General features: G+C 33.5%; 24 non-coding genes across 24 annotated transcripts; all 24 read left to right on the forward strand.

The window, feature by feature from the left end:
- The first annotated feature begins 542 nt into the window (after positions 1-542).
- On the forward strand, positions 543-624 carry TRNAL-AAG (transfer RNA leucine (anticodon AAG)). Its single transcript has one exon. It is a non-coding gene; the product is annotated as a tRNA-Leu (tRNA).
- A 987-nt stretch (positions 625-1,611) lies between these two features.
- Positions 1,612-1,693, forward strand: TRNAL-AAG (transfer RNA leucine (anticodon AAG)). The gene has a single exon. It is a non-coding gene; the product is annotated as a tRNA-Leu (tRNA).
- Positions 1,694-1,955: 262 nt separating this feature from the next.
- On the forward strand, positions 1,956-2,037 carry TRNAL-UAG (transfer RNA leucine (anticodon UAG)). The gene has a single exon. It is a non-coding gene; the product is annotated as a tRNA-Leu (tRNA).
- A 1,700-nt stretch (positions 2,038-3,737) lies between these two features.
- Positions 3,738-3,819, forward strand: TRNAL-AAG (transfer RNA leucine (anticodon AAG)). The gene has a single exon. It is a non-coding gene; the product is annotated as a tRNA-Leu (tRNA).
- A 262-nt stretch (positions 3,820-4,081) lies between these two features.
- Positions 4,082-4,163, forward strand: TRNAL-UAG (transfer RNA leucine (anticodon UAG)). Its single transcript has one exon. It is a non-coding gene; the product is annotated as a tRNA-Leu (tRNA).
- A 1,700-nt stretch (positions 4,164-5,863) lies between these two features.
- On the forward strand, positions 5,864-5,945 carry TRNAL-AAG (transfer RNA leucine (anticodon AAG)). The gene has a single exon. It is a non-coding gene; the product is annotated as a tRNA-Leu (tRNA).
- Positions 5,946-6,207: 262 nt separating this feature from the next.
- TRNAL-UAG (transfer RNA leucine (anticodon UAG)) lies at positions 6,208-6,289 on the forward strand. The gene has a single exon. It is a non-coding gene; the product is annotated as a tRNA-Leu (tRNA).
- Positions 6,290-7,988: 1,699 nt separating this feature from the next.
- TRNAL-AAG (transfer RNA leucine (anticodon AAG)) lies at positions 7,989-8,070 on the forward strand. Its single transcript has one exon. It is a non-coding gene; the product is annotated as a tRNA-Leu (tRNA).
- Positions 8,071-9,057: 987 nt separating this feature from the next.
- Positions 9,058-9,139, forward strand: TRNAL-AAG (transfer RNA leucine (anticodon AAG)). The gene has a single exon. It is a non-coding gene; the product is annotated as a tRNA-Leu (tRNA).
- A 261-nt stretch (positions 9,140-9,400) lies between these two features.
- Positions 9,401-9,482, forward strand: TRNAL-UAG (transfer RNA leucine (anticodon UAG)). The gene has a single exon. It is a non-coding gene; the product is annotated as a tRNA-Leu (tRNA).
- A 1,700-nt stretch (positions 9,483-11,182) lies between these two features.
- On the forward strand, positions 11,183-11,264 carry TRNAL-AAG (transfer RNA leucine (anticodon AAG)). Its single transcript has one exon. It is a non-coding gene; the product is annotated as a tRNA-Leu (tRNA).
- Positions 11,265-12,252: 988 nt separating this feature from the next.
- On the forward strand, positions 12,253-12,334 carry TRNAL-AAG (transfer RNA leucine (anticodon AAG)). Its single transcript has one exon. It is a non-coding gene; the product is annotated as a tRNA-Leu (tRNA).
- Positions 12,335-13,321: 987 nt separating this feature from the next.
- TRNAL-AAG (transfer RNA leucine (anticodon AAG)) lies at positions 13,322-13,403 on the forward strand. The gene has a single exon. It is a non-coding gene; the product is annotated as a tRNA-Leu (tRNA).
- Positions 13,404-13,665: 262 nt separating this feature from the next.
- TRNAL-UAG (transfer RNA leucine (anticodon UAG)) lies at positions 13,666-13,747 on the forward strand. Its single transcript has one exon. It is a non-coding gene; the product is annotated as a tRNA-Leu (tRNA).
- Positions 13,748-15,447: 1,700 nt separating this feature from the next.
- Positions 15,448-15,529, forward strand: TRNAL-AAG (transfer RNA leucine (anticodon AAG)). Its single transcript has one exon. It is a non-coding gene; the product is annotated as a tRNA-Leu (tRNA).
- Positions 15,530-15,791: 262 nt separating this feature from the next.
- Positions 15,792-15,873, forward strand: TRNAL-UAG (transfer RNA leucine (anticodon UAG)). The gene has a single exon. It is a non-coding gene; the product is annotated as a tRNA-Leu (tRNA).
- A 1,702-nt stretch (positions 15,874-17,575) lies between these two features.
- TRNAL-AAG (transfer RNA leucine (anticodon AAG)) lies at positions 17,576-17,657 on the forward strand. The gene has a single exon. It is a non-coding gene; the product is annotated as a tRNA-Leu (tRNA).
- Positions 17,658-18,644: 987 nt separating this feature from the next.
- TRNAL-AAG (transfer RNA leucine (anticodon AAG)) lies at positions 18,645-18,726 on the forward strand. The gene has a single exon. It is a non-coding gene; the product is annotated as a tRNA-Leu (tRNA).
- A 987-nt stretch (positions 18,727-19,713) lies between these two features.
- On the forward strand, positions 19,714-19,795 carry TRNAL-AAG (transfer RNA leucine (anticodon AAG)). Its single transcript has one exon. It is a non-coding gene; the product is annotated as a tRNA-Leu (tRNA).
- Positions 19,796-20,057: 262 nt separating this feature from the next.
- TRNAL-UAG (transfer RNA leucine (anticodon UAG)) lies at positions 20,058-20,139 on the forward strand. The gene has a single exon. It is a non-coding gene; the product is annotated as a tRNA-Leu (tRNA).
- A 1,702-nt stretch (positions 20,140-21,841) lies between these two features.
- On the forward strand, positions 21,842-21,923 carry TRNAL-AAG (transfer RNA leucine (anticodon AAG)). Its single transcript has one exon. It is a non-coding gene; the product is annotated as a tRNA-Leu (tRNA).
- A 262-nt stretch (positions 21,924-22,185) lies between these two features.
- Positions 22,186-22,267, forward strand: TRNAL-UAG (transfer RNA leucine (anticodon UAG)). Its single transcript has one exon. It is a non-coding gene; the product is annotated as a tRNA-Leu (tRNA).
- Positions 22,268-23,966: 1,699 nt separating this feature from the next.
- On the forward strand, positions 23,967-24,048 carry TRNAL-AAG (transfer RNA leucine (anticodon AAG)). The gene has a single exon. It is a non-coding gene; the product is annotated as a tRNA-Leu (tRNA).
- A 262-nt stretch (positions 24,049-24,310) lies between these two features.
- On the forward strand, positions 24,311-24,392 carry TRNAL-UAG (transfer RNA leucine (anticodon UAG)). The gene has a single exon. It is a non-coding gene; the product is annotated as a tRNA-Leu (tRNA).
- The last annotated feature ends 435 nt before the right edge of the window (positions 24,393-24,827 follow it).

Genomic DNA, 24,827 nt, shown 5'->3' on the forward strand with positions numbered 1-24,827 from the left:
AATATGATCCAGATGCATTAGCTAAAAATCAGCAGTGTCTAAGGTGCTGGATTAAAGTTCCAGATTCTTTGGAGGAATTGGTTCAAAACCTACTGCCGCCATAATTATTTTCCCTGAGAAAAAATAAGTAATTGATGTCAAAGTGTTTTTTCTCTACTAAACAGCAAATGAATAATAAAAATATCCTTTCTCATTGATATTTTATGTCAATTTATGTACTTTTTTAACCTTCCAAAACGTTTTGTACATAATTTAAACACTTTTTGCATTACACTTCTTTTTAAATATTGATTTAAAAAAATGTTTTTTTACTGTAACCTGAGCTATATGACCCAGATCTGTGAGCTAAGAGTGTCCATGTGGTACCATGGCCGAGCGGTCTAAGGCCACTAAGTTGCTAAAGTAAAATATTGGAAGGTTGAAAAGTTCATCATCTGTCCTAGATTTTAAAACAGTTTATCACAATTTCAAGAGTCTTCTCAAACTTTAAAAATAATATGTAAAATAATAAACTATGACCTTTGGAGCCAAAATAGATATGTGGTAGCATGGCCGAGCGGTCTAAGGCGCTGGATTAAGGCTCCAGTCTCTTTGGAGGCGTGGGTTCAAATCCCACTGCTGCCATAATTATTTTCAAGAGAAAATGACATTTCTTGATGTCAAACTGTTTTACTCTACTAAACAGCAAATCAATAATAAAAAATCCTTACTCATTAATATTGTCTACTAATTTTGTACCTTTTTTATGATTCCTTAACTTTTTGTATTTTAAACACTTTTAACATGACACTTCTTTTCAAGTATTGATTTATAACTACACAATTTTTTCTTGTAATCTTAACTATATGATCCAGAACTCTGAGCTGTGAGTCAAAAGTATCCATGGGGTAGCAAGGGCGAGTGGTCTAAGGCACTGGATTTAGGTTCCAGTCGCTCTGGAGGCGTGGGTATGAATCCCACTGCTTCCATAATGATTTTACTATGAAAATGTCAGTCAGTGATGGCAATGTGTTTTTCTCCACTAATAAGAAAATCAATAATAATAAAGTCCTTTCTCCTCAACATCTGATCAATATGATCCAGATGCATTAGCTAAAAATCAGCAGTGTCTAAGGTGCTGGATTAAAGTTCCAGATTCTTTGGAGGAATTGGTTCAAAACCTACTGCCGCCATAATTATTTTCCCTGAGAAAAAATAAGTAATTGATGTCAAAGTGTTTTTTCTCTACTAAACAGCAAATGAATAATAAAAATATCCTTTCTCATTGATATTTTATGTCAATTTATGTACTTTTTTAACCTTCCAAAACGTTTTGTACATAATTTAAACACTTTTTGCATTACACTTCTTTTTAAATATTGATTTAAAAAAATGTTTTTACTGTAACCTGAGCTATATGACCCAGATCTGTGAGCTAAGAGTGTCCATGTGGTACCATGGCCGAGCGGACTAAGGCCACTAAGTTGCTAAAGTAAAATATTGGAAGGTTGAAAAGTTCATCATCTGTCCTAGATTTTAAAACAGTTTATCACAATTTCAAGAGTCTTCTCAAACTTTAAAAATAATATGTAAAATAATAAACTATGACCTTTGGAGCCAAAATAGATATGTGGTAGCATGGCCGAGCGGTCTAAGGCGCTGGATTAAGGCTCCAGTCTCTTTGGAGGCGTGGGTTCAAATCACACTGCTGCCATAATTATTTTCAAGAGAAAATGACATTTATTGATGTCAAACTGTTTTACTCTACTAAACAGCAAATCAATAATAAAAAATCCTTACTCATTAATATTGTCTACTAATTTTGTACCTTTTTTATGCTTCCTTAACTTTTTGTATTTTAAATACTTGTAACATGACACTTCTTTTCAAGTATTGATTTAAAACAACACATTTTTTCCCTGTAATCTCAACTGTATGATCCAGAACTGTGAGCATTCGGTCAAACAGGTCCATGTGGTAGCATGGCCGAGCGGTCTAAGGCGCTGGATTTAGGCTCCAGTCTCTCTGGAGGCGTGGGTTCAAATCCCACTGCTGCCATAATGATTTTACTATGAAAACATCAGTCAGTGATGACAAAATGTTTTTCTCCACTAATAAGAAAAACAATAATAATAAAGACTTTTCTCCTCAATAGCTGATTGATATGATCCAGATGCATGAGCTAAAAATCAGCAGTGTCTAAGGTGCTGGATTAAGGTTCCAGTTTCTTTGGAGGCTTTGGATCAAAACCTACTGCCGCCATAATTATTTTTCCTAAGAAAAAATAAGTCATTGATGTCAAAGTGTTTTTCTTTACTAAACAGCAAATGAATAATAAAAAAATCCTTTCTCATTAATATTTTATGTCAATTGATGTACTTTTTTAACCTTCCAAAACATTTTGTACATAACTTAAAACACTTTTGGTATGACACTTCTTTTTAAGTATTTATTTAAAAAAAAAAAATGTTTGTACTGTAATCTGTGCTATATGGCCCAGATCTGTGAGCTAAGAGTGTTCATTTGGTACCATGGCCGAGCGGTCTAAGGCCACTAAGCTGCTAAAATAAAATATTGGTAGGTTAAAAAGTTCATCATCTGCCCTAGATTTTAAAACAGTTTATCATAATTTCAAGAGTCTTCTCAAAATGTAAAAATAATATGTAAAATTATAAACTATGAGCTATGGAGTCAATGTAGAAATGTGGCTGAGCGGTCTAAGATGCTGCATTAAGGCTCCAGTCTGTTTGGAGGCATGGGTTCAAATTCCACTGCTGTCATAATTATTTTCAAGATAAAACGACTGTCATTGATGTCAAAGTGTTTTTCTCCACTAAACAGCAAGTCAATAATAAAAAATCCTTTCTAATTAATATTGTCTGCTAATTTTGTACCTTTTTTAAATTTTTGTATTTTAAACACTTTTAACATGACACTTCTTTTCAAGTATTGATTTATAACTACACAATTTTTTCTTGTAATCTTAACTATATGATCCAGAACTCTGAGCTTTGAGTCAAAAGTATCCATGGGGTAGCAAGGGCGAGTGGTCTAAGGCACTGGATTTAGGTTCCAGTCTCTCTGGAGGCGTGGGTCTGAATCCCACTGCTTCCTTAATGATTTTACTATAAAAATGTCAGTCAGTGATGGCAATGTGTTTTTCTCCACTAATAAGAAAATCAATAATAATAAAGTCCTTTCTCCTCAACATCTGATCAATATGATCCAGATGCATTAGCTAAAAATCAGCAGTGTCTAAGGTGCTGGATTAAAGTTCCAGATTCTTTGGAGGAATTGGTTCAAAACCTACTGCCGCCATAATTATTTTCCCTGAGAAAAAATAAGTAATTGATGTCAAAGTGTTTTTTCTCTACTAAACAGCAAATGAATAATAAAAATATCCTTTCTCATTGATATTTTATGTCAATTTATGTACTTTTTTAACCTTCCAAAACGTTTTGTACATAATTTAAACACTTTTTGCATTACACTTCTTTTTAAATATTGATTTAAAAAAATGTTTTTTACTGTAACCTGAGCTATATGACCCAGATCTGTGAGCTAAGAGTGTCCATGTGGTACCATGGCCGAGCGGTCTAAGGCCACTAAGTTGCTAAAGTAAAATATTGGAAGGTTGAAAAGTTCATCATCTGTCCTAGATTTTAAAACAGTTTACCACAATTTCAAGAGTCTTCTCAAACTTTAAAAATAATATGTAAAATAATAAACTATGACCTTTGGAGCCAAAATAGATATGTGGTAGCATGGCCGAGCGGTCTAAGGCGCTGGATTAAGGCTCCAGTCTCTTTGGAGGCGTGGGTTCAAATCCCACTGCTGCCATAATTATTTTCAAGAGAAAATGACATTTATTGATGTCAAACTGTTTTACTCTACTAAACAGCAAATCAATAATAAAAAATCCTTACTCATTAATATTGTCTACTAATTTTGTACCTTTTTTATGCTTCCTTAACTTTTTGTATTTTAAATACTTGTAACATGACACTTCTTTTCAAGTATTGATTTAAAACAACACATTTTTTCCCTGTAATCTCAACTGTATGATCCAGAACTGTGAGCATTCAGACAAACAGGTCCATGTGGTAGCATGGCCGAGCGGTCTAAGGCGCTGGATTTAGGCTCCAGTCTCTCTGGAGGCGTGGGTTCAAATCCCACTGCTGCCATAATGATTTTACTATGAAAACATCAGTCAGTAATGACAAAATGTTTTTCTCCACTAATAAGAAAAACAATAATAATAAAGACTTTTCTCCTCAATAGCTGATTGATATGATCCAGATGCATGAGCTAAAAATCAGCAGTGTCTAAGGTGCTGGATTAAGGTTCCAGTTTCTTTGGAGGCTTTGGATCAAAACCTACTGCCGCCATAATTATTTTTCCTAAGAAAAAATAAGTCATTGATGTCAAAGTGTTTTTCTTTACTAAACAGCAAATGAATAATAAAAAAATCCTTTCTCATTAATATTTTATGTCAATTGATGTACTTTTTTAACCTTCCAAAACATTTTGTACATAACTTAAAACACTTTTGGTATGACACTTCTTTTTAAGTATTTATTTAAAACAAAAAAAAATGTTTGTACTGTAATCTGTGCTATATGGCCCAGATCTGTGAGCTAAGAGTGTTCATTTGGTACCATGGCCGAGCGGTCTAAGGCCACTAAGCTGCTAAAATAAAATATTGGTAGGTTAAAAAGTTCATCATCTGCCCTAGATTTTAAAACAGTTTATCAAAATTTCAAGTCTTCTCAAAATGTAAAAATAATATGTAAAATTATAAACTATGAGCTATGGAGTCAATGTAGAAATGTGGCTGAGCGGTCTAAGATGCTGCATTAAGGCTCCAGTCTGTTTGGAGGCATGGGTTCAAATTCCACTGCTGTCATAATTATTTTCAAGATAAAACGACTGTCATTGATGTCAAAGTGTTTTTCTCCACTAAACAGCAAGTCAATAATAAAAAATCCTTTCTAATTAATATTGTCTGCTAATTTTGTACCTTTTTTAAATTTTTGTATTTTAAACACTTTTAACATGACACTTCTTTTCAAGTATTGATTTATAACTACACAATTTTTTCTTGTAAGCTTAACTATATGATCCAGAACTCTGAGCTTTGAGTCAAAAGTATCCATGGGGTAGCAAGGGCGAGTGGTCTAAGGCACTGGATTTAGGTTCCAGTCTCTCTGGAGGCGTGGGTCTGAATCCCACTGCTTCCTTAATGATTTTACTATAAAAATGTCAGTCAGTGATGGCAATGTGTTTTTCTCCACTAATAAGAAAATCAATAATAATAAAGTCCTTTCTCCTCAACATCTGATCAATATGATCCAGATGCATTAGCTAAAAATCAGCAGTGTCTAAGGTGCTGGATTAAAGTTCCAGATTCTTTGGAGGAATTGGTTCAAAACCTACTGCCGCCATAATTATTTTCCCTGAGAAAAAATAAGTAATTGATGTCAAAGTGTTTTTTCTCTACTAAACAGCAAATGAATAATAAAAATATCCTTTCTCATTGATATTTTATGTCAATTTATGTACTTTTTTAACCTTCCAAAACGTTTTGTACATAATTTAAACACTTTTTGCATTACACTTCTTTTTAAATATTGATTTAAAAAAATGTTTTTTACTGTAACCTGAGCTATATGACCCAGATCTGTGAGCTAAGAGTGTCCATGTGGTACCATGGCCGAGCGGTCTAAGGCCACTAAGTTGCTAAAGTAAAATATTGGAAGGTTGAAAAGTTCATCATCTGTCCTAGATTTTAAAACAGTTTACCACAATTTCAAGAGTCTTCTCAAACTTTAAAAATAATATGTAAAATAATAAACTATGACCTTTGGAGCCAAAATAGATATGTGGTAGCATGGCCGAGCGGTCTAAGGCGCTGGATTAAGGCTCCAGTCTCTTTGGAGGCGTGGGTTCAAATCCCACTGCTGCCATAATTATTTTCAAGAGAAAATGACATTTATTGATGTCAAACTGTTTTACTCTACTAAACAGCAAATCAATAATAAAAAATCCTTACTCATTAATATTGTCTACTAATTTTGTACCTTTTTTATGCTTCCTTAACTTTTTGTATTTTAAATACTTGTAACATGACACTTCTTTTCAAGTATTGATTTAAAACAACACATTTTTTCCCTGTAATCTCAACTGTATGATCCAGAACTGTGAGCATTCGGTCAAACAGGTCCATGTGGTAGCATGGCCGAGCGGTCTAAGGCGCTGGATTTAGGCTCCAGTCTCTCTGGAGGCGTGGGTTCAAATCCCACTGCTGCCATAATGATTTTACTATGAAAACATCAGTCAGTGATGACAAAATGTTTTTCTCCACTAATAAGAAAAACAATAATAATAAAGACTTTTCTCCTCAATAGCTGATTGATATGATCCAGATGCATGAGCTAAAAATCAGCAGTATCTAAGGTGCTGGATTAAGGTTCCAGTTTCTTTGGAGGTTTTGGATCAAAACCTACTGCCGCCATAATTATTTTTCCTAAGAAAAAATAAGTCATTGATGTCAAAGTGTTTTTCTTTACTAAACAGCAAATGAATAATAAAAAAATCCTTTCTCATTAATATTTTATGTCAATTGATGTACTTTTTTAACCTTCCAAAACATTTTGTACATAACTTAAACACTTTTGGTATGACACTTCTTTTTAAGTATTTATTTAAAACAAAAAAACGTTTGTACTGTAATCTGTGCTATATGGCCCAGATCTGTGAGCTAAGAGTGTTCATTTGGTACCATGGCCGAGCGGTCTAAGGCCACTAAGCTGCTAAAATAAAATATTGGTAGGTTAAAAAGTTCATCATCTGCCCTAGATTTTAAAACAGTTTATCATAATTTCAAGAGTCTTCTCAAAATGTAAAAATAATATGTAAAATTATAAACTATGAGCTATGGAGTCAAGGTAGAAATGTGGCTGAGCGGTCTAAGATGCTGCATTAAGGCTCCAGTCTGTTTGGAGGCATGGGTTCAAATTCCACTGCTGTCATAATTATTTTCAAGATAAAACGACTGTCATTGATGTCAAAGTGTTTTTCTCCACTAAACAGCAAGTCAATAATAAAAAATCCTTTCTAATTAATATTGTCTGCTAATTTTGTACCTTTTTTAAATTTTTGTATTTTAAACACTTTTAACATGACACTTCTTTTCAAGTATTGATTTATAACTACACAATTTTTTCTTGTAATCTTAACTATATGATCCAGAACTCTGAGCTTTGAGTCAAAAGTATCCATGGGGTAGCAAGGGCGAGTGGTCTAAGGCACTGGATTTAGGTTCCAGTCTCTCTGGAGGCGTGGGTCTGAATCCCACTGCTTCCTTAATGATTTTACTATAAAAATGTCAGTCAGTGATGGCAATGTGTTTTTCTCCACTAATAAGAAAATCAATAATAATAAAGTCCTTTCTCCTCAACATCTGATCAATATGATCCAGATGCATTAGCTAAAAATCAGCAGTGTCTAAGGTGCTGGATTAAAGTTCCAGATTCTTTGGAGGAATTGGTTCAAAACCTACTGCCGCCATAATTATTTTCCCTGAGAAAAAATAAGTAATTGATGTCAAAGTGTTTTTTCTCTACTAAACAGCAAATGAATAATAAAAATATCCTTTCTCATTGATATTTTATGTCAATTTATGTACTTTTTTAACCTTCCAAAACGTTTTGTACATAATTTAAACACTTTTTGCATTACACTTCTTTTTAAATATTGATTTAAAAAAATGTTTTTTACTGTAACCTGAGCTATATGACCCAGATCTGTGAGCTAAGAGTGTCCATGTGGTACCATGGCCGAGCGGTCTAAGGCCACTAAGTTGCTAAAGTAAAATATTGGAAGGTTGAAAAGTTCATCATCTGTCCTAGATTTTAAAACAGTTTATCACAATTTCAAGAGTCTTCTCAAACTTTAAAAATAATATGTAAAATAATAAACTATGACCTTTGGAGCCAAAATAGATATGTGGTAGCATGGCCGAGCGGTCTAAGGCGCTGGATTAAGGCTCCAGTCTCTTTGGAGGCGTGGGTTCAAATCCCACTGCTGCCATAATTATTTTCAAGAGAAAATGACATTTCTTGATGTCAAACTGTTTTACTCTACTAAACAGCAAATCAATAATAAAAAATCCTTACTCATTAATATTGTCTACTAATTTTGTACCTTTTTTATGATTCCTTAACTTTTTGTATTTTAAACACTTTTAACATGACACTTCTTTTCAAGTATTGATTTATAACTACACAATTTTTTCTTGTAATCTTAACTATATGATCCAGAACTCTGAGCTGTGAGTCAAAAGTATCCATGGGGTAGCAAGGGCGAGTGGTCTAAGGCACTGGATTTAGGTTCCAGTCGCTCTGGAGGCGTGGGTATGAATCCCACTGCTTCCATAATGATTTTACTATGAAAATGTCAGTCAGTGATGGCAATGTGTTTTTCTCCACTAATAAGAAAATCAATAATAATAAAGTCCTTTCTCCTCAACATCTGATCAATATGATCCAGATGCATTAGCTAAAAATCAGCAGTGTCTAAGGTGCTGGATTAAAGTTCCAGATTCTTTGGAGGAATTGGTTCAAAACCTACTGCCGCCATAATTATTTTCCCTGAGAAAAAATAAGTAATTGATGTCAAAGTGTTTTTTCTCTACTAAACAGCAAATGAATAATAAAAATATCCTTTCTCATTGATATTTTATGTCAATTTATGTACTTTTTTAACCTTCCAAAACGTTTTGTACATAATTTAAACACTTTTTGCATTACACTTCTTTTTAAATATTGATTTAAAAAAATGTTTTTACTGTAACCTGAGCTATATGACCCAGATCTGTGAGCTAAGAGTGTCCATGTGGTACCATGGCCGAGCGGACTAAGGCCACTAAGTTGCTAAAGTAAAATATTGGAAGGTTGAAAAGTTCATCATCTGTCCTAGATTTTAAAACAGTTTATCACAATTTCAAGAGTCTTCTCAAACTTTAAAAATAATATGTAAAATAATAAACTATGACCTTTGGAGCCAAAATAGATATGTGGTAGCATGGCCGAGCGGTCTAAGGCGCTGGATTAAGGCTCCAGTCTCTTTGGAGGCGTGGGTTCAAATCCCACTGCTGCCATAATTATTTTCAAGAGAAAATGACATTTATTGATGTCAAACTGTTTTACTCTACTAAACAGCAAATCAATAATAAAAAATCCTTACTCATTAATATTGTCTACTAATTTTGTACCTTTTTTATGCTTCCTTAACTTTTTGTATTTTAAATACTTGTAACATGACACTTCTTTTCAAGTATTGATTTAAAACAACACATTTTTCCCTGTAATCTCAACTGTATGATCCAGAACTGTGAGCATTCGGTCAAACAGGTCCATGTGGTAGCATGGGCGAGCGGTCTAAGGCGCTGGATTTAGGCTCCAGTCTCTCTGGAGGCGTGGGTTCAAATCCCACTGCTGCCATAATGATTTTACTATGAAAACATCAGTCAGTGATGACAAAATGTTTTTCTCCACTAATAAGAAAAACAATAATAATAAAGACTTTTCTCCTCAATAGCTGATTGATATGATCCAGATGCATGAGCTAAAAATCAGCAGTGTCTAAGGTGCTGGATTAAGGTTCCAGTTTCTTTGGAGGCTTTGGATCAAAACCTACTGCCGCCATAATTATTTTTCCTAAGAAAAAATAAGTCATTGATGTCAAAGTGTTTTTCTTTACTAAACAGCAAATGAATAATAAAAAAATCCTTTCTCATTAATATTTTATGTCAATTGATGTACTTTTTTAACCTTCCAAAACATTTTGTACATAACTTAAAACACTTTTGGTATGACACTTCTTTTTAAGTATTTATTTAAAACAAAAAAAAATGTTTGTACTGTAATCTGTGCTATATGGCCCAGATCTGTGAGCTAAGAGTGTTCATTTGGTACCATGGCCGAGCGGTCTAAGGCCACTAAGCTGCTAAAATAAAATATTGGTAGGTTAAAAAGTTCATCATCTGCCCTAGATTTTAAAACAGTTTATCATAATTTCAAGTCTTCTCAAAATGTAAAAATAATATGTAAAATTATAAACTATGAGCTATGGAGTCAAGGTAGAAATGTGGCTGAGCGGTCTAAGATGCTGCATTAAGGCTCCAGTCTGTTTGGAGGCATGGGTTCAAATTCCACTGCTGTCATAATTCTTTTCAAGATAAAACGACTGTCATTGATGTCAAAGTGTTTTTCTCCACTAAACAGCAAGTCAATAATAAAAAATCCTTTCTAATTAATATTGTCTGCTAATTTTGTACCTTTTTTAAATTTTTGTATTTTAAACACTTTTAACATGACACTTCTTTTCAAGTATTGATTTATAACTACACAATTTTTTCTTGTAATCTTAACTATATGATCCAGAACTCTGAGCTTTGAGTCAAAAGTATCCATGGGGTAGCAAGGGCGAGTGGTCTAAGGCACTGGATTTAGGTTCCAGTCTCTCTGGAGGCGTGGGTCTGAATCCCACTGCTTCCTTAATGATTTTACTATAAAAATGTCAGTCAGTGATGGCAATGTGTTTTTCTCCACTAATAAGAAAATCAATAATAATAAAGTCCTTTCTCCTCAACATCTGATCAATATGATCCAGATGCATTAGCTAAAAATCAGCAGTGTCTAAGGTGCTGGATTAAAGTTCCAGATTCTTTGGAGGAATTGGTTCAAAACCTACTGCCGCCATAATTATTTTCCCTGAGAAAAAATAAGTAATTGATGTCAAAGTGTTTTTTCTCTACTAAACAGCAAATGAATAATAAAAATATCCTTTCTCATTGATATTTTATGTCAATTTATGTACTTTTTTAACCTTCCAAAACGTTTTGTACATAATTTAAACACTTTTTGCATTACACTTCTTTTTAAATATTGATTTAAAAAAATGTTTTTTACTGTAACCTGAGCTATATGACCCAGATCTGTGAGCTAAGAGTGTCCATGTGGTACCATGGCCGAGCGGTCTAAGGCCACTAAGTTGCTAAAGTAAAATATAGGAAGGTTGAAAAGTTCATCATCTGTCCTAGATTTTAAAACAGTTTATCACAATTTCAAGAGTCTTCTCAAACTTTAAAAATAATATGTAAAATAATAAACTATGACCTTTGGAGCCAAAATAGATATGTGGTAGCATGGCCGAGCGGTCTAAGGCGCTGGATTAAGGCTCCAGTCTCTTTGGAGGCGTGGGTTCAAATCCCACTGCTGCCATAATTATTTTCAAGAGAAAATGACATTTCTTGATGTCAAACTGTTTTACTCTACTAAACAGCAAATCAATAATAAAAAATCCTTACTCATTAATATTGTCTACTAATTTTGTACCTTTTTTATGATTCCTTAACTTTTTGTATTTTAAACACTTTTAACATGACACTTCTTTTCAAGTATTGATTTATAACTACACAATTTTTTCTTGTAATCTTAACTATATGATCCAGAACTCTGTGCTGTGAGTCAAAAGTATCCATGGGGTAGCAAGGGCGAGTGGTCTAAGGCACTGGATTTAGGTTCCAGTCGCTCTGGAGGCGTGGGTATGAATCCCACTGCTTCCATAATGATTTTACTATGAAAATGTCAGTCAGTGATGGCAATGTGTTTTTCTCCACTAATAAGAAAATCAATAATAATAAAGTCCTTTCTCCTCAACATCTGATCAATATGATCCAGATGCATTAGCTAAAAATCAGCAGTGTCTAAGGTGCTGGATTAAAGTTCCAGATTCTTTGGAGGAATTGGTTCAAAACCTACTGCCGCCATAATTATTTTCCCTGAGAAAAAATAAGTAATTGATGTCAAAGTGTTTTTTCTCTACTAAACAGCAAATGAATAATAAAAATATCCTTTCTCATTGATATTTTATGTCAATTTATGTACTTTTTTAACCTTCCAAAACGTTTTGTACATAATTTAAACACTTTTTGCATTACACTTCTTTTTAAATATTGATTTAAAAAAATGTTTTTTACTGTAACCTGAGCTATATGACCCAGATCTGTGAGCTAAGAGTGTCCATGTGGTACCATGGCCGAGCGGTCTAAGGCCACTAAGTTGCTAAAGTAAAATATAGGAAGGTTGAAAAGTTCATCATCTGTCCTAGATTTTAAAACAGTTTATCACAATTTCAAGAGTCTTCTCAAACTTTAAAAATAATATGTAAAATAATAAACTATGACCTTTGGAGCCAAAATAGATATGTGGTAGCATGGCCGAGCGGTCTAAGGCGCTGGATTAAGGCTCCAGTCTCTTTGGAGGCGTGGGTTCAAATCCCACTGCTGCCATAATTATTTTCAAGAGAAAATGACATTTCTTGATGTCAAACTGTTTTACTCTACTAAACAGCAAATCAATAATAAAAAATCCTTACTCATTAATATTGTCTACTAATTTTGTACCTTTTTTATGATTCCTTAACTTTTTGTATTTTAAACACTTTTAACATGACACTTCTTTTCAAGTATTGATTTATAACTACACAATTTTTTCTTGTAATCTTAACTATATGATCCAGAACTCTGTGCTGTGAGTCAAAAGTATCCATGGGGTAGCAAGGGCGAGTGGTCTAAGGCACTGGATTTAGGTTCCAGTCGCTCTGGAGGCGTGGGTATGAATCCCACTGCTTCCATAATGATTTTACTATGAAAATGTCAGTCAGTGATGGCAATGTGTTTTTCTCCACTAATAAGAAAATCAATAATAATAAAGTCCTTTCTCCTCAACATCTGATCAATATGATCCAGATGCATTAGCTAAAAATCAGCAGTGTCTAAGGTGCTGGATTAAAGTTCCAGATTCTTTGGAGGAATTGGTTCAAAACCTACTGCCGCCATAATTATTTTCCCTGAGAAAAAATAAGTAATTGATGTCAAAGTGTTTTTTCTCTACTAAACAGCAAATGAATAATAAAAATATCCTTTCTCATTGATATTTTATGTCAATTTATGTACTTTTTTAACCTTCCAAAACGTTTTGTACATAATTTAAACACTTTTTGCATTACACTTCTTTTTAAATATTGATTTAAAAAAATGTTTTTACTGTAACCTGAGCTATATGACCCAGATCTGTGAGCTAAGAGTGTCCATGTGGTACCATGGCCGAGCGGACTAAGGCCACTAAGTTGCTAAAGTAAAATATTGGAAGGTTGAAAAGTTCATCATCTGTCCTAGATTTTAAAACAGTTTATCACAATTTCAAGAGTCTTCTCAAACTTTAAAAATAATATGTAAAATAATAAACTATGACCTTTGGAGCCAAAATAGATATGTGGTAGCATGGCCGAGCGGTCTAAGGTGCTGGATTAAGGCTCCAGTCTCTTTGGAGGCGTGGGTTCAAATCCCACTGCTGCCATAATTATTTTCAAGAGAAAATGACATTTATTGATGTCAAACTGTTTTACTCTACTAAACAGCAAATCAATAATAAAAAATCCTTACTCATTAATATTGTCTACTAATTTTGTACCTTTTTTATGCTTCCTTAACTTTTTGTATTTTAAATACTTGTAACATGACACTTCTTTTCAAGTATTGATTTAAAACAACACATTTTTTCCCTGTAATCTCAACTGTATGATCCAGAACTGTGAGCATTCGGTCAAACAGGTCCATGTGGTAGCATGGCCGAGCGGTCTAAGGCGCTGGATTTAGGCTCCAGTCTCTCTGGAGGCGTGGGTTCAAATCCCACTGCTGCCATAATGATTTTACTATGAAAACATCAGTCAGTGATGACAAAATGTTTTTCTCCACTAATAAGAAAAACAATAATAATAAAGACTTTTCTCCTCAATAGCTGATTGATATGATCCAGATGCATGAGCTAAAAATCAGCAGTGTCTAAGGTGCTGGATTAAGGTTCCAGTTTCTTTGGAGGCTTTGGATCAAAACCTACTGCCGCCATAATTATTTTTCCTAAGAAAAAATAAGTCATTGATGTCAAAGTGTTTTTCTTTACTAAACAGCAAATGAATAATAAAAAAATCCTTTCTCATTAATATTTTATGTCAATTGATGTACTTTTTTAACCTTCCAAAACATTTTGTACATAACTTAAACACTTTTGGTATGACACTTCTTTTTAAGTATTTATTTAAAACAAAAAAAACGTGTGTACTGTAATCTGTGCTATATGGCCCAGATCTGTGAGCTAAGAGTGTTCATTTGGTACCATGGCCAAGCGGTCTAAGGCCACTAAGCTGCTAAAATAAAATATTGGTAGGTTAAAAAGTTCATCATCTGCCCTAGATTTTAAAACAGTTTATCATAATTTCAAGAGTCTTCTCAAAATGTAAAAATAATATGTAAAATTATAAACTATGAGCTATGGAGTCAAGGTAGAAATGTGGCTGAGCGGTCTAAGATGCTGCATTAAGGCTCCAGTCTGTTTGGAGACATGGGTTCAAATTCCACTGCTGTCATAATTCTTTTCAAGATAAAACGACTGTCATTGATGTCAAAGTGTTTTTCTCCACTAAACAGCAAGTCAATAATAAAAAATCCTTTCTAATTAATATTGTCTGCTAATTTTGTACCTTTTTTAAATTTTTGTATTTTAAACACTTTTAACATGACACTTCTTTTCAAGTATTGATTTATAACTACACAATTTTTTCTTGTAATCTTAACTATATGATCCAGAACTCTGAGCTTTGAGTCAAAAGTATCCATGGGGTAGCAAGGGCGAGTGGTCTAAGGCACTGGATTTAGGTTCCAGTCTCTCTGGAGGCGTGGGTCTGAATCCCACTGCTTCCTTAATGATTTTACTATAAAAATGTCAGTCAGTGATGGCAATGTGTTTTTCTCCACTAATAAGAAAATCAATAATAATAAAGTCCTTTCTCCTCAACATCTGATCAATATGATCCAGATGCATTAGCTAAAAATCAGCAGTGTCTAAGGTGCTGGATTAAAGTTCCAGATTCTTTGGAGGAATTGGTTCAAAACCTACTGCCGCCATAATTATTTTCCCTGAGAAAAAATAAGTAATTGATGTCAAAGTGTTTTTTCTCTACTAAACAGCAAATGAATAATAAAAATATCCTTTCTCATTGATATTTTATGTCAATTTATGTACTTTTTTAACCTTCCAAAACGTTTTGTACATAATTTAAACACTTTTTGCATTACACTTCTTTTTAAATATTGATTTAAAAAAATGTTTTTTACTGTAACCTGAGCTATATGACCCAGATCTGTGAGCTAAGAGTGTCCATGTGGTACCATGGCCGAGCGGTCTAAGGCCACTAAGTTGCTAAAGTAAAATATTGGAAGGTTGAAAAGTTCATCATCTGTCCTAGATTTTAAAACAGTTTATCACAATTTCAAGAGTCTTCTCAAACTTTAAAAATAATATGTAAAATAATAAACTATGACCTTTGGAGCCAAAATAGATATGTGGTAGCATGGCCGAGCGGTCTAAGGCGCTGGATTAAGGCTCCAGTCTCTTTGGAGGCGTGGGTTCAAATCCCACTGCTGCCATAATTATTTTCAAGAGAAAATGACATTTCTTGATGTCAAACTGTTTTACTCTACTAAACAGCAAATCAATAATAAAAAATCCTTACTCATTAATATTGTCTACTAATTTTGTACCTTTTTTATGCTTCCTTAACTTTTTGTATTTTAAATACTTGTAACATGACACTTCTTTTCAAGTATTGATTTAAAACAACACATTTTTTCCCTGTAATCTCAACTGTATGATCCAGAACTGTGAGCATTCGGTAAAACAGGTCCATGTGGTAGCATGGGCGAGCGGTCTAAGGCGCTGGATTTAGGCTCCAGTCTCTCTGGAGGCGTGGGTTCAAATCCCACTGCTGCCATAATGATTTTACTATGAAAACATCAGTCAGTGATGACAAAATGTTTTTCTCCACTAATAAGAAAAACAATAATAATAAAGACTTTTCTCCTCAATAGCTGATTGATATGATCCAGATGCATGAGCTAAAAATCAGCAGTGTCTAAGGTGCTGGATTAAGGTTCCAGTTTCTTTGGAGGCTTTGGATCAAAACCTACTGCCGCCATAATTATTTTTCCAAAGAAAAAATAAGTCATTGATGTCAAAGTGTTTTTCTTTACTAAACAGCAAATGAATAATAAAAAAATCCTTTCTCATTAATATTTTATGTCAATTGATGTACTTTTTTAACCTTCCAAAACATTTTGTACATAACTTAAAACACTTTTGGTATGACACTTCTTTTTAAGTATTTATTTAAAACAAAAAAAAATGTTTGTACTGTAATCTGTGCTATATGGCCCAGATCTGTGAGCTAAGAGTGTTCATTTGGTACCATGGCCGAGCGGTCTAAGGCCACTAAGCTGCTAAAATAAAATATTGGTAGGTTAAAAAGTTCATCATCTGCCCTAGATTTTAAAACAGTTTATCATAATTTCAAGAGTCTTCTCAAAATGTAAAAATAATATGTAAAATTATAAACTATGAGCTATGGAGTCAAGGTAGAAATGTGGCTGAGCGGTCTAAGATGCTGCATTAAGGCTCCAGTCTGTTTGGAGGCATGGGTTCAAATTCCACTGCTGTCATAATTCTTTTCAAGATAAAACGACTGTCATTGATGTCAAAGTGTTTTTCTCCACTAAACAGCAAGTCAATAATAAAAAATCCTTTCTAATTAATATTGTCTGCTAATTTTGTACCTTTTTTAAATTTTTGTATTTTAAACACTTTTAACATGACACTTCTTTTCAAGTATTGATTTATAACTACACAATTTTTTCTTGTAATCTTAACTATATGATCCAGAACTCTGAGCTTTGAGTCAAAAGTATCCATGGGGTAGCAAGGGCGAGTGGTCTAAGGTACTGGATTTAGGTTCCAGTCTCTCTGGAGGCGTGGGTCTGAATCCCACTGCTTCCTTAATGATTTTACTATAAAAATGTCAGTCAGTGATGGCAATGTGTTTTTCTCCACTAATAAGAAAATCAATAATAATAAAGTCCTTTCTCCTCAACATCTGATCAATATGATCCAGATGCATTAGCTAAAAATCAGCAGTGTCTAAGGTGCTGGATTAAAGTTCCAGATTCTTTGGAGGAATTGGTTCAAAACCTACTGCCGCCATAATTATTTTCCCTGAGAAAAAATAAGTAATTGATGTCAAAGTGTTTTTTCTCTACTAAACAGCAAATGAATAATAAAAATATCCTTTCTCATTGATATTTTATGTCAATTTATGTACTTTTTTAACCTTCCAAAACGTTTTGTACATAATTTAAACACTTTTTGCATTACACTTCTTTTTAAATATTGATTTAAAAAAATGTTTTTTACTGTAACCTGAGCTATATGACCCAGATCTGTGAGCTAAGAGTGTCCATGTGGTACCATGGCCGAGCGGTCTAAGGCCACTAAGTTGCTAAAGTAAAATATAGGAAGGTTGAAAAGTTCATCATCTGTCCTAGATTTTAAAACAGTTTATCACAATTTCAAGAGTCTTCTCAAACTTTAAAAATAATATGTAAAATAATAAACTATGACCTTTGGAGCCAAAATAGATATGTGGTAGCATGGCCGAGCGGTCTAAGGCGCTGGATTAAGGCTCCAGTCTCTTTGGAGGCGTGGGTTCAAATCCCACTGCTGCCATAATTATTTTCAAGAGAAAATGACATTTCTTGATGTCAAACTGTTTTACTCTACTAAACAGCAAATCAATAATAAAAAATCCTTACTCATTAATATTGTCTACTAATTTTGTACCTTTTTTATGATTCCTTAACTTTTTGTATTTTAAACACTTTTAACATGACACTTCTTTTCAAGTATTGATTTATAACTACACAATTTTTTCTTGTAATCTTAACTATATGATCCAGAACTCTGAGCTGTGAGTCAAAAGTATCCATGGGGTAGCAAGGGCGAGTGGTCTAAGGCACTGGATTTAAGTTCCAGTCGCTCTGGAGGCGTGGGTATGAATCCCACTGCTTCCATAATGATTTTACTATGAAAATGTCAGTCTGTGATGGCAATGTGTTTTTCTCCACTAATAAGAAAATCAATAATAATAAAGTCCTTTCTCCTCAACATCTGATCAATATGATCCAGATGCATTAGCTAAAAATCAGCAGTGTCTAAGGTGCTGGATTAAAGTTCCAGATTCTTTGGAGGAATTGGTTCAAAACCTACTGCCGCCATAATTATTTTCCCTGAGAAAAAATAAGTAATTGATGTCAAAGTGTTTTTTCTCTACTAAACAGCAAATGAATAATAAAAATATCCTTTCTCATTGATATTTTATGTCAATTTATGTACTTTTTTAACCTTCCAAAACGTTTTGTACATAATTTAAACACTTTTTGCATTACACTTCTTTTTAAATATTGATTTAAAAAAATGTTTTTACTGTAACCTGAGCTATATGACCCAGATCTGTGAGCTAAGAGTGTCCATGTGGTACCATGGCCGAGCGGACTAAGGCCACTAAGTTGCTAAAGTAAAATATTGGAAGGTTGAAAAGTTCATCATCTGTCCTAGATTTTAAAACAGTTTATCACAATTTCAAGAGTCTTCTCAAACTTTAAAAATAATATGTAAAATAATAAACTATGACCTTTGGAGCCAAAATAGATATGTGGTAGCATGGCCGAGCGGTCTAAGGCGCTGGATTAAGGCTCCAGTCTCTTTGGAGGCGTGGGTTCAAATCCCACTGCTGTCATAATTATTTTCAAGAGAAAATGACATTTCTTGATGTCAAACTGTTTTACTCTACTAAACAGCAAATCAATAATAAAAAATCCTTACTCATTATTATTGTCTACTAATTTTGTACCTTTTTTATATTTCCTTAACTTTTTGTATTTTAAACACTTTTAACATGACACTTCTTTTCAAGTATTGATTTATAACTACACAATTTTTTCTTGTAATCTTAACTATATGATCCAGAACTCTGAGCTGTGAGTCAAAAGTATCCATGGGGTAGCAAGGGCGAGTGGTCTAAGGCACTGGATTTAGGTTCCAGTCGCTCTGGAGGCGTGGGTATGAATCCCACTGCTTCCATAATGATTTTACTATGAAAATGTCAGTCAGTGATGGCAATGTGTTTTTCTCCACTAATAAGAAAATCAATAATAATAAAGTCCTTTCTCCTCAACATCTGATCAATATGATCCAGATGCATTAGCTAAAAATAAGCAGTGTCTAAGGTGCTGGATTAAAGTTCCAGATTCTTTGGAGGAATTGGTTCAAAACCTACTGCCGCCATAATTATTTTCCCTGAGAAAAAATAAGTAATTGATGTCAAAGTGTTTTTTCTCTACTAAACAGCAAATGAATAATAAAAATATCCTTTCTCATTGATATTTTATGTCAATTTATGTACTTTTTTAACCTTCCAAAACGTTTTGTACATAATTTAAACACTTTTTGCATTACACTTCTTTTTAAATATTGATTTAAAAAAATGTTTTTACTGTAACCTGAGCTATATGACCCAGATCTGTGAGCTAAGAGTGTCCATGTGGTACCATGGCCGAGCGGACTAAGGCCACTAAGTTGCTAAAGTAAAATATTGGAAGGTTGAAAAGTTCATCATCTGTCCTAGATTTTAAAACAGTTTATCACAATTTCAAGAGTCTTCTCAAACTTTAAAAATAATATGTAAAATAATAAACTATGACCTTTGGAGCCAAAATAGATATGTGGTAGCATGGCCGAGCGGTCTAAGGCGCTGGATTAAGGCTCCAGTCTCTTTGGAGGCGTGGGTTCAAATCCCACTGCTGCCATAATTATTTTCAAGAGAAAATGACATTTATTGATGTCAAACTGTTTTACTCTACTAAACAGCAAATCAATAATAAAAAATCCTTACTCATTAATATTGTCTACTAATTTTGTACCTTTTTTATGCTTCCTTAACTTTTTGTATTTTAAATACTTGTAACATGACACTTCTTTTCAAGTATTGATTTAAAACAACACATTTTTTCCCTGTAATCTCAACTGTATGATCCAGAACTGTGAGCATTCGGTCAAACAGGTCCATGTGGTAGCATGGCCGAGCGGTCTAAGGCGCTGGATTTAGGCTCCAGTCTCTCTGGAGGCGTGGGTTCAAATCCCACTGCTGCCATAATGATTTTACTATGAAAACATCAGTCAGTGATGACAAAATGTTTTTCTCCACTAATAAGAAAAACAATAATAATAAAGACTTTTCTCCTCAATAGCTGATTGATATGATCCAGATGCATGAGCTAAAAATCAGCAGTGTCTAAGGTGCTGGATTAAGGTTCCAGTTTCTTTGGAGGCTTTGGATCAAAACCTACTGCCGCCATAATTATTTTTCCTAAGAAAAAATAAGTCATTGATGTCAAAGTGTTTTTCTTTACTAAACAGCAAATGAATAATAAAAAAATCCTTTCTCATTAATATTTTATGTCAATTGATGTACTTTTTTAACCTTCCAAAACATTTTGTACATAACTTAAACACTTTTGGTATGACACTTCTTTTTAAGTATTTATTTAAAACAAAAAAAAAATGTTTTTACTGTAATCTGTGCTATATGGCCCAGATCTGTGAGCTAAGAGTGTTCATTTGGTACCATGGCCGAGCGGTCTAAGGCCACTAAGCTGCTAAAATAAAATATTGGTAGGTTAAAAAGTTCATCATCTGCCCTAGATTTTAAAACAGTTTATCATAATTTCAAGAGTCTTCTCAAAATGTAAAAATAATATGTAAAATTATAAACTATGAGCTATGGAGTCAAGGTAGAAATGTGGCTGAGCGGTCTAAGATGCTGCATTAAGGCTCCAGTCTGTTTGGAGGCATGGGTTCAAATTCCACTGCTGTCATAATTATTTTCAAGATAAAACGACTGTCATTGATGTCAAAGTGTTTTTCTCCACTAAACAGCAAGTCAATAATAAAAAATCCTTTCTAATTAATATTGTCTGCTAATTTTGCACCTTTTTTAAATTTTTGTATTTTAAACACTTTTAACATGACACTTCTTTTCAAGTATTGATTTATAACTACACAATTTTTTCTTGTAATCTTAACTATATGATCCAGAACTCTGAGCTTTGAGTCAAAAGTATCCATGGGGTAGCAAGGGCGAGCGGTCTAAGGCACTGGATTTAGGGTCCAGTCTCTCTGGAGGCGTGGGTCTGAGTCCCCCTGCTTCCATAATGATTTTACTATGAAAATGTCAGTCAGTGATGGCAATGTGTTTTTCTCCACTAATAATAAAATCAATAATAATAAAGTCCTTTCTCCTCAACATCTGATCAATATGATCCAGATGCATTAGCTAAAAATCAGCAGTGTCTAAGGTGCTGGATTAAAGTTCCAGATTCTTTGGAGGAATTGGTTCAAAACCTACTGCCGCCATAATTATTTTCCCTGAGAAAAAATAAGTAATTGATGTCAAAGTGTTTTTTCTCTACTAAACAGCAAATGAATAATAAAAATATCCTTTCTCATTGATATTTTATGTCAATTTATGTACTTTTTTAACCTTCCAAAACGTTTTGTACATAATTTAAACACTTTTTGCATTACACTTCTTTTTAAATATTGATTTAAAAAAATGTTTTTTACTGTAACCTGAGCTATATGACCCAGATCTGTGAGCTAAGAGTGTCCATGTGGTACCATGGCCGAGCGGTCTAAGGCCACTAAGTTGCTAAAGTAAAATATTGGAAGGTTGAAAAGTTCATCATCTGTCCTAGATTTTAAAACAGTTTATCACAATTTCAAGAGTCTTCTCAAACTTTAAAAATAATATGTTAAATAATAAACTATGACCTTTGGAGCCAAAATAGATATGTGGTAGCATGGCCGAGCGGTCTAAGGCGCTGGATTAAGGCTCCAGTCTCTTTGGAGGCGTGGGTTCAAATCCCACTGCTGCCATAATTATTTTCAAGAGAAAATGACATTTATTGATGTCAAACTGTTTTACTCTACTAAACAGCAAATCAATAATAAAAAATCCTTACTCATTAATATTGTCTACTAATTTTGTACCTTTTTTATGCTTCCTTAACTTTTTGTATTTTAAATACTTGTAACATGACACTTCTTTTCAAGTATTGATTTAAAACAACACATTTTTTCCCTGTAATCTCAACTGTATGATCCAGAACTGTGAGCATTCGGTCAAACAGGTCCATGTGGTAGCATGGCCGAGCGGTCTAAGGCGCTGGATTTAGGCTCCAGTCTCTCTGGAGGCGTGGGTTCAAATCCCACTGCTGCCATAATGATTTTACTATGAAAACATCAGTCAGTGATGACAAAATGTTTTTCTCCACTAATAAGAAAAACAATAATAATAAAGACTTTTCTCCTCAATAGCTGATTGATATGTTCCAGATGCATGAGCTAAAAATCAGCAGTGTCTAAGGTGCTGGATTAAGGTTCCAGTTTCTTTGGAGGCTTTGGATCAAAACCTACTGTCGCCATAATTATTTTTCCTAAGAAAAAATAAGTCATTGATGTCAAAGTGTTTTTCTTTACTAAACAGCAAATGAATAATAAAAAAATCCTTTCTCATGAATATTTTATGTCAATTGATGTACTTTTTTAACCTTCCAAAACATTTTGTACATAACTTAAACACTTTTGGTATGACACTTCTTTTTAAGAATTTATTTAAAACAAAAAAAATGTTTGTACTGTAATCTGTGCTATATGGCCCAGATCTGTGAGCTAAGAGTGTTCATTTGGTACCATGGCCGAGCGGTCTAAGGCCACTAAGCTGCTAAAATAAAATATTGGTAGGTAAAAAAGTTCATCATCTGCCCTAGATTTTAAAACAGTTTATCATAATTTCAAAAGTCTTCTCAAAATGTAAAAATAATATGTAAAATTATAAACTATGAGCTATGGAGCCAAGGTAGAAATGTGGCTGAGCGGTCTAAGATGCTGCATTAAGGCTCCAGTCTGTTTGGAGGCATGGGTTCAAATTCCACTGCTGTCATAATTATTTTCAAGATAAAACGACTGTCATTGATGTCAAAGTGTTTTTCTCCACTAAACAGCAAGTCAATAATAAAAAATCCTTTCTAATTAATATTGTCTGCTAATTTTGTACCTTTTTTACATTTTTGTATTTTAAACACTTTTAACATGACACTTCTTTTCAAGTATTGATTTATAACTACACAATTTTTTCTTGTAATCTTAACTATATGATCCATAACTCTGAGCTTTGAGTCAAAAGTATCCATGGGGTAGCAAGGGCGAGTGGTCTAAGGCACTGGATTTAGGTTCCAGTCTCTCTGGAGGCGTGGGTCTGAATCCCACTGCTTCCATAATGATTTTACTATGAAAATGTCAGTCAGTGATGGCAATGTGTTTTTCTCCACTAATAAGAAAATCAATAATAATAAAGTCCTTTCTCCTCAACATCTGATCAATATGATCCAGATGCATTAGCTAAAAATCAGCAGTGTCTAAGGTGCTGGATTAAAGTTCCAGATTCTTTGGAGGAATTGGTTCAAAACCTACTGCCGCCATAATTATTTTCCCTGAGAAAAAATAAGTAATTGATGTCAAGTGTTTTTTCTCTACTAAACAGCAAATGAATAATAAAAATATCCTTTCTCATTGATATTTTATGTCAATTTATGTACTTTTTTTAACCTTCCAAAACGTTTTGTACATAATTTAAACACTTTTTGCATTACACTTCTTTTTAAATATTGATTTAAAAAAATGTTTTTACTGTAACCTGAGCTATATGACCCAGATCTGTGAGCTAAGAGTGTCCATGTGGTACCATGGCCGAGCGGACTAAGGCCACTAAGTTGCTAAAGTAAAATATTGGAAGGTTGAAAAGTTCATCATCTGTCCTAGATTTTAAAACAGTTTATCACAATTTCAAGAGTCTTCTCAAACTTTAAAAATAATATGTAAAATAATAAACTATGACCTTTGGAGCCAAAATAGATATGTGGTAGCATGGCCGAGCGGTTTAAGGCGCTGGATTAAGGCTCCAGTCTCTTTGGAGGCGTGGGTTCAAATCCCACTGCTGCCATAATTATTTTCAAGAGAAAATGACATTTATTGATGTCAAACTGTTTTACTCTACTAAACAGCAAATCAATAATAAAAAATCCTTACTCATTAATATTGTCTACTAATTTTGTACCTTTTTTATGCTTCCTTAACTTTTTGTATTTTAAATACTTGTAACATGACACTTCTTTTCAAGTATTGATTTAAAACAACACATTTTTTCACTGTAATCTCAACTGTATGATCCAGAACTGTGAGCATTCGGTCAAACAGGTCCATGTGGTAGCATGGCCGAGCGGTCTAAGGCGCTGGATTTAGGCTCCAGTCTCTCTGGAGGCGTGGGTTCAAATCCCACTGCTGCCATAATGATTTTACTATGAAAACATCAGTCAGTGATGACAAAATGTTTTTCTCCACTAATAAGAAAAACAATAATAATAAAGACTTTTCTCCTCAATAGCTGATTGATATGATCCAGATGCATGAGCTAAAAATCAGCAGTGTCTACGGTGCTGGATTAAGGTTCCAGTTTTTTTGGAGGCTTTGGATCAAAACCTACTGCCGCCATAATTATTTTTCCTAAGAAAAAATAAGTCATTAATGTCAAAGTGTTTTTCTTTACTAAACAGCAAATGAATAATAAAAAAATCCTTTCTCATTAATATTTTATGTCAATTGATGTACTTTTTTAACCTTCCAAAACATTTTGTACATAACTTAAACACTTTTGGTATGACACTTCTTTTTAAGAATTTATTTAAAACAAAAAAAAAATGTTTGTACTGTAATCTGTGCTAT

This window comes from Pseudophryne corroboree, chromosome 3 (assembly GCF_028390025.1).
Source record: "Pseudophryne corroboree isolate aPseCor3 chromosome 3, aPseCor3.hap2, whole genome shotgun sequence".
NCBI classification, from domain to species: domain Eukaryota; kingdom Metazoa; phylum Chordata; class Amphibia; order Anura; family Myobatrachidae; genus Pseudophryne; species Pseudophryne corroboree.